Source organism: Drosophila simulans, chromosome 3L (genome assembly GCF_016746395.2).
Source record: "Drosophila simulans strain w501 chromosome 3L, Prin_Dsim_3.1, whole genome shotgun sequence".
NCBI lineage: Eukaryota > Metazoa > Arthropoda > Insecta > Diptera > Drosophilidae > Drosophila > Drosophila simulans.
Window position 1 is genome coordinate 20,991,040 of NC_052522.2, and position 12,427 is coordinate 21,003,466.

Below are 12,427 nucleotides of genomic sequence, written 5' to 3' on the forward strand. Positions count from 1 at the left end.
CTTTTAATCTAACATTGTTATTAACATTGTTAATTTAAATTAAAAATACTTTTGAGCTTCTAAACTTTGTGTTGGATTTCAAGCTCAACTGACCTTTTGTGTTTCCTCCTCCATTAATTTATGGTCTGTCTGCGTTTGAAAATAGCTCCGAAAATAGCTTTCTTCGAAGCGTGCCAAAATCTGTTTGTCTGCTCGTTAGCATATCTGCATGCTGAATATTTGGCACTGGTTGCAGATGGGTGGATCCAAAGATTCTGAACCGCATGACAGCTTTAAAGTCATCAAAAGGGAGTGGTCTGAGTCCATAATTTAGATAATTAATTAGTTAAGGCAAGTGCAATTAATAGATAGCTATAAGAAAACAAAGGATTTGATTACTTAAGTTAAGAAGACGGATGAAAAACTAGAACTCTGTAATTACACCCTTTACTCGCAGAGTAAAAGGGTATACTATAGTCGTTGAGAAGTATGTAACAGGCAGAAGGAAGCGTTTCTGACCATATAAAGCATATATATTCTTGATCAGGATCAATAGCCGAGTCAATCTTGCCTTGTCCGTCTATCCGTATGAACGTCGAAATCTCAGGAACTATAAAAGCTAGAACGCTAGACACACGCTCACTTTTTTTATATTTCTTCATAATCTTAATCTTAATATTTTTTAAAATTTTATTGCCCAATTTCTATCCGATATCCCATAAAAATGATGAAATTTCGCGTTCTCCTTCACACTAGTTGAGTAACGGGTATCTGATAGTCACTTGTTTTTTTTTTAAAGATATTATAAAGTTGGCCGGTACAAATGCCTCATTTCCGCTGCAAATTTATATTCGCTTGCTGCATATTTTTCCGTTGCTAACTACAATTTATATATGTGCTGAAAAAGGCAGTGACATCAGTTGGCACAATTGGCTATAATAAGAACGTATTAATACTATTCACGTGAAAAGTGAGATCACCTTGGCCAACCTTATTTATTTGGCCCAATTCCTGGGAGTTCCTTCTAAATGTGTTCACGCCAAGATCTCATTTAGCAAATAAGTAATACATATGTACATACATAGCCCGTTTGCCTGTTGCCACATTTTTTATGGCCTGTTTGCTACTGTGTTCCTATTGAAATGGATGAATGTGGCATGCCGCAAACTTCAAAGTTTCGATTTCCTTTGGCCGCTTCTGATTGATGCTCATGATTGATGGCGTCGCACTCAATTTTCGTTTTTTTTTGTCTTTCCTTTCTTCCACCAATTTGATACAATTGAACTTTGTCTTGTGTCCACACAGAATTCTTGCCATACATTATGCCTAGTTAGCATAAAATATACAGGCAAGCGCTCAAAGTCCAAAGTGCCAAAGTCGCCTGTGTTTTCATTTCCCCGTTTTCTTTTTTTTTTAACTTTTTGATCGTCTCATGTTTTTCTTTCTTCATATGTGGTAAAATCTCACATTTCCACAAGGCAAACACGAGCATAAGCATAAAATTATATGTGTGTGCACAAGAATTGACGAAGCAATCGAAGCGGCGACAACTGCACTTGCAAGTTGCAACAATCTGAGTGGTAAGTATACTGAAAGTACAGCGGTACGATTTTTTAATTGTGAAACTCATAAACTAATCGCTTTGTTATTATGAGGCAGATTAAAAGACTATTTCAAATATTTTGTACATCTTCATACCCTTTTACAATCAACAAGTTTTCAAAATCTTGACCAGGATTTTTTTCAGTGCAATCTGATGGGGCAAGGAGTTTCTTTGCTCTGGCCAAATTTCGCTTTACTTGTTGTGGCTGTAATTGCTGGCGCTTTTGTGGGGCCAAAAGGGGTGGTGGGCTGTGGGTGGTGGGTGGTGAATGGAATACTGGTATCTGTCATTGACATGGATGGTCGTCGTGCTTCGTGCCTGCAGCTCAAATGCGTTTTGCATAATTTTAAAGCCTCTTTAAAGCGAAATGCAATTACGGGTTGCGATTTTGTGACCGAAACTATTTTGCGATCTTCCTCTTCGTTTGCGTATTTATTTTTTTGGAACAAATTGAATTTCACTCTTCGCTGCACAACCCACCGTTGTGCTATTTGCAAACTGGCAGAGCGCAAACAATTTTGATCAATTTCTATGCAATTACTTTCTGCCAATTAAAGGGAAATTGATTAATTAGCCTTAGCCAGTGTGAATGAAATATGCTTAATCAATTATTGATGATGCCGGCGGAAAAGGTTTATGGTACACACATACCTGGCGTCAGCTCTGTCAATTTTTCACAAATTAAGTTCTCAATGAGTGCCAAAACTAATATGCCAAACACAATTTTCACATTATTCATAGCTGAGAAAAATGTACACATGATTCGGGTAGCGGATCTCGATTATTCACATCGATTAGATTAGAGTGGCTGAGATGACTCAGAGATATCTGTATATTTACTTAAGTTGAGTCAGAAAGTGTACAAAAGAATTGTAACGTGTTTTATTCTATACTATTTTGTGGTATCAAACAACGCTAATGACGCACCCGAAGTGAACTTGAACTTGATGTTAAGTGACAGCAATTGAAATGTCTTCATTTTGCTTCCAAAATTTGGGTCAATTCATGCTGAAATTCTTGGAATGCACACAAGTGAATAATTCGAATAGTTTTAATTACCCGTTGAATACTATACAGACTCGCTATAAAATTATTTTAAATACCATTTATCACAGGTTGCATAACTTTATGAATAAAAATGAATATTCATAGAACCAGAAATAGCACTGTGTTCTGCTCTACGGCATGTGAGTGCCGTCTGAGTGTGAATATATTGAAAATCGATTAGTTCAAAGTGAACAGGAAAATCAGCAATATGAATACGCCAGACATTATGGCTCTTGGAACTGGTGGCCACGCATAATTCTTGAGCAATTGTACTGAGAAAAATATAAGATCTTAACATTTAAATTGGCATATTAAATTACGTTTAGTTTGACTCGATCATAATCATATCCTGTATATCCTGATTTTACTACGTTAATAGTATAACGATTATAATTGATGAAAATATAATGAAATGTGAGTGGAAATTTTAAAGTATTTTATTGATTTTCATTTAAATAGTACTTGTAAGTGTGGTCATTACATATAATTGAATCATTATAATGCAAGCAAATGTGAACATAACCTTTTGAGTAAAAGGGTATACCACATTAGTTAAAAAACAAGTGGTAGATAACAGAAGCTCTACAACTTTTTCTTAAATGATTATTATTTTATTTTACTAGCAAATTGCATTTCCAGCATCTAAGAAACGGGTATCTGATAGTCGAGGCTTGCCCTGTTTTCTTATAATGATTTATTATAGGAAGTGATCTATTTAATATCCGAATTTTGTTTTTCTCGGTGCTTGGTTATTATCAATGACAAAGTTTGTCCACCGCCCGGGGACAGGTTGCAGTTGGCTCCGATTGCTGGCCACCGGTCACCAGTTGCCAGTTACCAGTAACCAGTGAGCATTGACCACCATCTCCATCTCCATCTCCGCCGGCAGCTGTCCAACAAGTTGTCTTCAATTAGCGCCAATCGCGGCACAACAACGAAAAGCAATTAAGTCACGCAGCGCTTACCAACTTGGGTGTTCTGCTGCTGCCGCTTATCAAATATTTTTTAATTGAAAACTTATTACGGAAAGTATCCCAAACTTGGTAATCTGTCGCGTAAGTTATGCTACAATGGGATTTGCATAATTGAAAACACGCTAGTCGCTTGGTTTAAGGTATTCATCAGAGCCTCTCTCTTGAACATCAAGATTTGCATAGCGAGTTACTCACCGAATTGCCTGATGATTCAAAGTTGTAACCTTCAATTGTTTATAGAACCATTGTATAAACGCTATCTAGATGTAACGGCAGTAAAATATTATTGAAAACGTCTGGGTTTAGTGAGCAATTGTTTCGAGCAAGTGCAAGTTTGCATATTTTCGAATTTGGGATTCAGCATGTTTATTCGCATTTTATGATCGTTTGGTTTGCTCGATTCCAATTTTTCGCATTGGGGTCTCGGTGGTGCGGTTCAAAAATGTGGCGATCGTTCTGGAGCAAATTTTTGCTCTTATTAGTGGAGCATACCCAGACGCAAATCGCCGGACACCAGCACATGTTGCGCCTGCCTGCCGGTCTGTTCCAAAACTATAAATGTATACATATGTATATATTTGTATATAACCGAAATGTGCGAAATTCTAAGACATTTGCTACATCTGGCATGTGTAATGAGCAGGAAACTGCGGGGCTATCGCGGGAACTATTTGTCTGGGTTAATTAGCTTGGAACTCGACGAAAGGTTTATCCTTTATAATAGCTGCCTTCAAAGGCAAGGTTTTCATACTGGAAGCATATGTCTACCATCGATTATAAGCAATAATAATATACATCTAAAAAATAGAATTAACAAATTACGAGTAGTAAGGTGACATACATAATTGTGGAATATTTTAATAAAATTTCTGGGAGATTCAGCAAAACAGGAATTACTTTTCTCATTGGTACAAAAAATACACTGTTTCGAACCAAAGTTAAAAATGCCTTGAAATAATAGTGTTGCCAAGTGAAGCGTATAATCATTCTACAACTTTTTCAACATTTTAGTAGATTGATTTCGAAAAATTAAATTGATATAAAAATTTATTATACAGAAATTGTTCTTCAATAAATTATTTTCCATCTCCAATTTGATTATTTTACTTGATTACATATACAGGAAATGGTTTCTGAATTAGATTGTTTTTCCTTTTAAATAAAGCCCCCCCTTTGAAGGGTTTGTTTGTTTATTAACACTCTCCCTCCCCCCTCCACCTATCTATCTCTATTATCTCTATTTTTAATTGATTTTTTCTCCGATTCAAACACACCGATGTCCACGTGCGGCGACCTCTTCTTTGGGTCAATGTCGCGCCAGAAATGACTCTTCACGCTCAAATTTGTTTGTTCGGGGGCTCACCCCCTTGGGGCAGCTGGGAAAATCTTTAAATTGCCATAAATTACAAGAATTAGGGGGCATTATGTTAGACATGGTTGCCAAAGTTGCGCAAACATTCGGCGGAGTCAAGTGCAGAGTGTCGATGGACGAGCTAGATCGAGATCGAATCGGAGGCGTATACGGTTGGAATAAAACCAAATTAATGGGTCTGGCCTTTGATGGCCCCAAAAGAGTGGAGCTATAGCATAAATCATGGGCGACCTTCCCCGGCGATATCGTCAATGTAGTTTTCATTCGAATTTTCCGGGTGTTAATGGCCGGCGAAAAAATTTGGACACACAGTTTCTATATGGGTTATATATCGTTACTATTACATTGTTAGCTATGTATGTGCCTGATTTTATTATTTATACGCCATCAACAAAGAATATTACTGCTATTATAATCACATTTAAGAAAGTGAATAACTTTAAAAAAATCACCACGTAGCTTCATGTAGATCATGTTACTTAATAACTAATAAAATTTAGCGTTATAAGATGCACATTTCCATATCAAAATGTAGCTTAAATTGAAATTTTAAGCGTTCCCCTAACAATCGAACTCTAATAAATTTTCAAATTTAATCAAAAATAAAAATATGTTGTTTCGTATTTTTGCTACAATGAATGATTTGTTGCTATAACAATCCATTTTGTCCGGGTGTACACTCGTAACATTACACGAGTGCTGAAGTTTATGCACGGATTTTTGGGGCAGCTGCCGCACATGTTGGCAGCGAGGCGCCACGCCACGCCACCCACTCAATGCCAATGTCCAGAGCAGATGGCGGCACGCTCGCCCACACCGCCCCACCCCACCCACATCCACATGCCCAGATCGGCCCCACCCACACAGCCCCACCTCCCAGCGGACAGGCTATTCTATTTCCATTTGGAAGTCATCCCTATTTTTAGCCAGCATGGATCATCCTGTGTGGCCAAGCATGGTAACTCTTTCGCGTTCCATAAATTAATCTATTTCAATTCGCGATTCCCATTTCCCGTCCGGGAAACTATTCCCCTTCTCAAAATTATGAACGAGTTAAATTCATGTGGGGCTTTCAAAATTTGGCGAATTATTCCTTTGTTTACAATTCGTCGCTGCCATTTTCGAATACTTTTCGTCGAGTGCGCTCAATTTGTTGCCCTAATTTGTAAACATTCCGTTTTGTTTATCAGCCTACAAAGTGCAACAGATTAATAATAAACTGTTCCGTCAATTTGACCACTTTATTGGGATATTGGGTGACCCTCCATCAAAAGTACTCTGGAATTTCTTGATGCACTTGGGGAAGTTTACAATTTACTCTGGGAAAGACACATTGCTGACCTTGAATATCAAAAAAGTAATCTTAAGTAAGAATTCGCGTATTATATTATAAATACATACATATTTACTTTTACAAGATAAGCAAAGGAAACAACGAAGCTTATAAGAAAGTATTCAAGGCCATATTCTATTAGGCGAAATCATATAGGATATTAGGTAGGATCTAATCTAATCTAATATAATGTAACGTTTCTATTATTATTCTATAAGAGTATTTCATATTCGGTCCCAAGAATCACCCCTCATGTTGTTTTAAATGGGTCAGGCTCGCACAAGCAATGAAAATGTTAATGCTGCTCCTTGAATACATTAGTGGTTGTTGTTGTTTCAGCGACTAAGGCTGCACTTGTTGATGTTGCGCTGTTTATGTTGCTCTTGTTGCTGAACCACGAAAGCAACAAGTTGCTGAAGTCTGAGAGCTTTTTTGGAAGCACATTGTTAAAGTCCTACGAATAATTGATTGGACTATCGAATTACAGTGTACAAAAATTAACGAATTTGTTTTTCTTTTAATTCTCCTAGAACAGTTCTTTATCGCTATGCAAATTTCACAAGACCTTTGCATGATTCATTGGCACTGATCAACGTAATTGTTTATAAATACAGCCGGCAGCGGCAGACAGATGGCGTCATTTGTTTGCATTGAATGTGGTCAGGAATTTTAGTATTCTTTCCTCAGACCATTTGCAGGTTGACTGAGCCGCAGAAGTAAACAGAAAATCTGCTGGCAACAAATTCTGTGTTGGGCAACAAAAAAAGAATTCAGTTTATTGCTCTGCTATTAGAAACATTCAGTTTTAGTTATAAAGAATGAGAGGAGACAAGACGCACCCGTTTCGCCCATAAATTAACTGGGCCAAGCACTCTGATCTCATGCAAAAACTCGAGTCGAATCGACGCCCATAAATTTAAATGTCTTTATAAATAAGCATGGCGGGAGGCAGCCAAAACAAAAAGGAAATCCAAAGCGAAACTAAAATAAACCCAACTGTATGAATTATAAATCAGGCATCGCCAATAAAAAGAGGCCAGGCATTTGAAAAACAACTCAAATTAGCGAGCCACACTTCAAACGAATAAAAGCGCGCCAAACTTCGCTCCGCAACATGTTGCTGGAAGTGAGGAGCCCTTGTAAGCAAAACATGTGGAGCCGAACCGGCAATTTCGCAAAAGAGCACACTTGTACTCTTTCAGTATCAGCTTAGGAGCTTGAAGCTCTCTTTGCACACCAAAAATTTGATGGGAGTATCAATGGATCTGTGGAAATTATATCCCTTTCCTGTTACGTAAATTATCTGCATATGCCATTTAATCATGAAGGGTTTAATGAAATAATATTTATTTATGTATGTATATATATTTTATCCAATTTATTTCATTAATTTATTAAGATAGGTATCTTTCTTTTATTTCGTTTTAAAGCTCATGCTGATGGAAAAATATGTTTAATGAATGTCTGCTGTTAACGGAATCTGAACTAAATAAACTATATCTATAAAGTTATATAATCCGTCTGACTTTTTACTTACAAACATTACTATTTATGGCCACTTTAAGACCAACTTTGCACTCTTGTACCACCTCCCATATGAAAGTGTTTTTCCAGTGTACCTCTCTATCGCTCTCTCGTTTTCTCTTCTTCCTCTTCTTCTCTTGGCAACAACAGCATCACAAAACCAACACTGGCAAGCCGGCAGCGGCAGCTGAGCAGCGAGCTTTGCGTTTGCTTTCGCGATTGCCAGTCGCAATTTTCCGTTCGTGGCGAACACACGCGTTTTGCAGCGCAAAGCCGGCACTCGAATTTCGAATCTCTTGGCCGTTAGAAGTAGTTGGCCAAAGGCGAAAACTAACCATCTGAGACTCAAACTCCGAGCGACAACAACAAGTGCCACTAACAATTAGCTGAAAAGTGATCCCTCGCTTGTTGGCTTCTTGGCAGGTTTGTTTTTTGCCACAGGTGATATTTCGGTCGTGCCGGTTAGATTAGTCCGACACCTTTAACGATATCCTATATCCGATATAGATAATATAATATTCCAATTCCTCCTCCGAAACCGACTCCGTGTGTTTAGTAACCCCCCTCCGAAATCGCGCTAATTGGCTTGATTTTGGGTCCAAAACTAAATATCAAGTTTCAATATTTACCGTGTGTTCGCGAAATCGGACAGTCTGTCACCTGCGGAAACCGAAAGAAATCTATATACAAGCATATATACATATATATTTTGGGCATCGGGCCAACATCGGTGGTGAAGTGAGCTTGGAAAGCAGGGAGTTCTGCCTATTTGCATTTCAAATTGCTAGCGAACATCTAAGAACGGTAAGTGGCAACTCGCCGGCCAAAAAAATCAGAGACCAAAAATGGCACTGGCTAAGTGAAAATCAAACAAGAAGTGGTACAATTAACTCGGACGCTTTTCGATTCGATTTCTGGATATTTCGGGCGCATATTTGCATAACCCGATGCGAATATACCCACCTACATATACAGATACGTATATATTTTTGAGCTTGCCCATTTCCTTTCGGCTGCATAAATTATCCCACTTTTCTATTCTATTCGCTCGCAATTCTAATTAAGTGCCGAGACCTGCCCCAATGATGTTGCCACTCCCACGACCCTTGGCTGACCTCAGCCCCCTCGATTGCTAGCTACACGGAGAAAAGCTTATAATAATGAATGTTAGAAATAGAAATGTTTAAAAATTAAGGCCTATCAGTGCAAACGAATGTTATCAATCATTCAGAACTAATATAATTTTCGAATTAACACTTGGCAACATGAAATATATTAGGAACTATTTCATAGTCAAAAAATGTAGATCGCTTAAGAGTTTTTATTTTGCAAAGTCAAGCTATTAGAAAAAATACATCAACTTAAATAATCTCCGCCTTTAGTATATTTGATAAGATGTATTTAATATTGATTACATCAAAATGAATGTTATTTTATAGCAAAATCAGATAATTTTATATAAAGCTTAGTGTTTTACGCTTGTGTACATTTTGATATGCTAAAAATACTTTCACCGGCAAAAAATACTTTCAGCGTCACAATGATAAGCCGAAGATAGTGGCTAGCTTGCTAGATTCCCGAACTTCATTGATTTTCTTTCGCCGTGCATTTGGTTGCCACTCGAGGGCTTTTGACTGCCCTTTTTGCTATCTGTGCTCTTGTAGAAATTGTTAACAAAACTGTAGATTTATGCAGTAGATTAGCTCGTCAACGGCAAGTGAAGGCCGAAGGACATGCCCAGTCCCCCGAATCCGCTTATTAATGAGCTGTCACAGGGCAATGGGATCAGGGATTTGGGAGCTGGGCAGCGGGAAGCGGGCAGCGGGAATTGGACTCCACTGGACAAACGGGGCGTGTGGTGGTCAAGATGGACTGGGTCATCAATTAATGTTAATGTGGCGATGTCGTCAGAGCTGCTCGCTCGCTAATGTCCTTGCCACACTTTTGTCAATCACGAGCATTTTTTCCTCGCCTCTTTGCAATTTGTATTATTTTTGCCAGCCGTGCGAATGCATTTCATATTCATAAGCTGTCGGATCGAGTGAGTGAGTGTGACTAAGCCGACAACTTCCACAAGCCAAGAAATAATAATCGTTAAATCGATTTGCTTTTTTTTTTCGGGGGGAGCAGCAGTTGGGGTACGTGACCAATGGTGACCTTCAGCGGAGCAGCCTGCTCCTGCGAGATTTAAGCCAAATGCACGAATCGCTTTTCGAGGGTCATAAATAAAAAAGCCATCCCCTCTCAGTTTCTCAGTGCCACTCAGGTGCTCGACATGCCGCATATTTTTAGAAGTTTAGCAGAACCCACTAAAAATACATTGCTTTCTTCAGAAAAAAAAACAGCAAAAAACGACAAAGCGTCCAAAAAAAGGGAAAAGTAAGGCGGGAACGAACAAAATATCCCGCAGAATAAGAAAAACAAAGCCCTGCACTCAGAAAACGACGGAATGCGCGCTGGGATATCATAAAATGCCGAAATGCAGAAAAGAAACCAAAATACGAGAAAATAGACATTAGCCAGCAGAAGGGGCGAATCTTAGGAGTTGTCAGTGGGGATTAGTCGAGCATGGATTACCCTGGAAATTAATAGGACAGCCATTGGTAGATAGGCAATATTGAATGGGAGTTTATCGTGCTGGCAATAAACTAAAGTGTTCAATTACCAAAAATATCCTTCGGCATTTTGGCCAGAACAATAATCAAATTAGTATTGATTTGTTGGTTAGCTTATTGGCTTTCATGTTGTGACATATATAAATTTGTTTGCTAAAAAAACGAAACCAAATTTGAGATAATTGAGTTTGGTGCGCATATGAGAGCTTAGCAACTATTTCTAGTTTTTAGGTATTCAAATTAAATTCTAAGTTGTTTGAAAGTAACAAACTTCCTTAGCACACAATTTTCCTTCCCACTAAGACAAAAATGATATACTTTGGATGTGTTTTTTTTTTACGGGGGATTGGACAATGCGAGACAGGAAAAACACATAACAAAAAACTGAGAAGACCGAAAAAAAGGACAGAAAAACCATTTGGCAGAGCATAAAAATAAAAATGAAATAAAATGGCATAAAAAATGCAACAGTTCAGTGAGATAAGCACGAAAAAGCCAAGGTAGAAAGGCAGGAGCCCGGGGGAAGATGCCCGAAGGCTACGGAAGATGGCTAAGAACGAAGAGGAAGCTGGAGCAGCGGCATCAAGACTGAAATAAAGAAGGACACAAAAAAATGGGCCAGTGGCTTGGATTTCAAGCACACTCACACATGAACGCACCTTGCCGAATTTTAAATGAGTCAGCCGACGATTCAGATTCAGGTGGCCAGAAGTGGGCGATGGAGGCGGTGGAGTGGCCTCGGGGAGGCGGATCCTTCAATAAATGTCCAGTTGTCCGGCTCCTCTGCCTCCTTACGGCCAGCTCGGGGGCCCGCCTTCGACACTTGGCACGGTTTTAATGCCCTGCCCAAGGTTAGCACGAGTACACAGGGAGAAAAACATAGTACAAATGTTAGCAACAAGTAAATACTTAGATACTTAGGTAACTTCCGTATATGTGTTTGAGAATTTACAAGAATTGCAAATTAAATGTAAGAAAAGATGGTACTACATATTAAATATAACTTTCTAATTTTAGATAGCAATTTATATATCTCACTTGATTTTTTTCCAGTGCACTTACACAAAAAGAAATACAGACACTCTCTCATAATGAAGAAAAGGCGGATAAAGCTAGCAAATAGAAATGAAGAAATACAAATTGTATAAAACGGAAGGGGGTCTTTTGGTAAATGTGCCACAGAGATAAAAGCGTAAATAGAAGCGAGGCACGAAAATTTTTTCAAATTACCAGCAAAGAGGTTGAGGCAGGCCCACCCACCACCACCCACTTTAGAAGCCATCTCTCTCTCTGTGTGTGTGTGTGTGAACTTATTGAAAGTGCTGGCACACACGCAAGTGAAAATGCTCGTGCACTAGTGTGCGTGTGGTGTTTCCACATCCTGCCAAGCGACCGCAGTGCAAACAAACTGCTCGGCCTGCCCGTGTCCATGTTCCATATACTCGTACCATACCATATACCACACCATGCGCAAAAGTTGTCACCTTTCTCCAGTCCACTGGCCCATCCTTCACCCACCCAATCTCCACTGAAAAACAATACAGATTCCTATTTCTATTATATCAGTCTCTATATAATCACTATTCATATCGTGCTCTGTACGTGAACAGATTATCTTATTGCACATATATATCATTTATTTCAGATCGAATTAAATGATATTAAATGTATCTACTATTTGCGGTTGTAGATCTTTCAAATGTATCTTATAGAAAGTCGCGAATTAAGGACCCATTTCGGAAAATACATTTTTGTGTGTACTCCCCTTACCGCCTTTCAACTGCTGCTGACTTTGCGTGTGTGTAATGAATTTAAAGCTTGCTCGGTATACATTTTTCATACGCTTGCAAATTGTTATGGCTTTTGGACCACCACCACCACCCACTCACTCCGCCCCTTTAGGAACCGCCCAAAAACCCACACGTACGTAGATCCACCTTGCACTGAGTGGGTGTCGTGTATGTTAGCTTGTGTCCTTGT

At 38.7% G+C, this 12,427-nt stretch overlaps 1 protein-coding gene across 3 annotated transcripts in view; it reads left to right on the plus strand.

Moving 5' to 3' along the window:
- The first annotated feature begins 8,029 nt into the window (after positions 1 to 8,029).
- The window catches only part of LOC6738994 (trichohyalin), a 41,839-nt gene continuing 37,441 nt past the window's right edge, over positions 8,030 to 12,427 (plus strand). For 2 of the 3 annotated variants that reach the window (XM_016171883.3, XM_016171880.3), the window contains exon 1: positions 8,030 to 8,636. The gene's annotated coding sequence lies outside the window, so the exon portion shown is untranslated. The remainder of the gene's footprint in view (positions 8,637 to 12,427) is intronic. The other variant, XM_016171881.3, reaches the window with a different exon arrangement.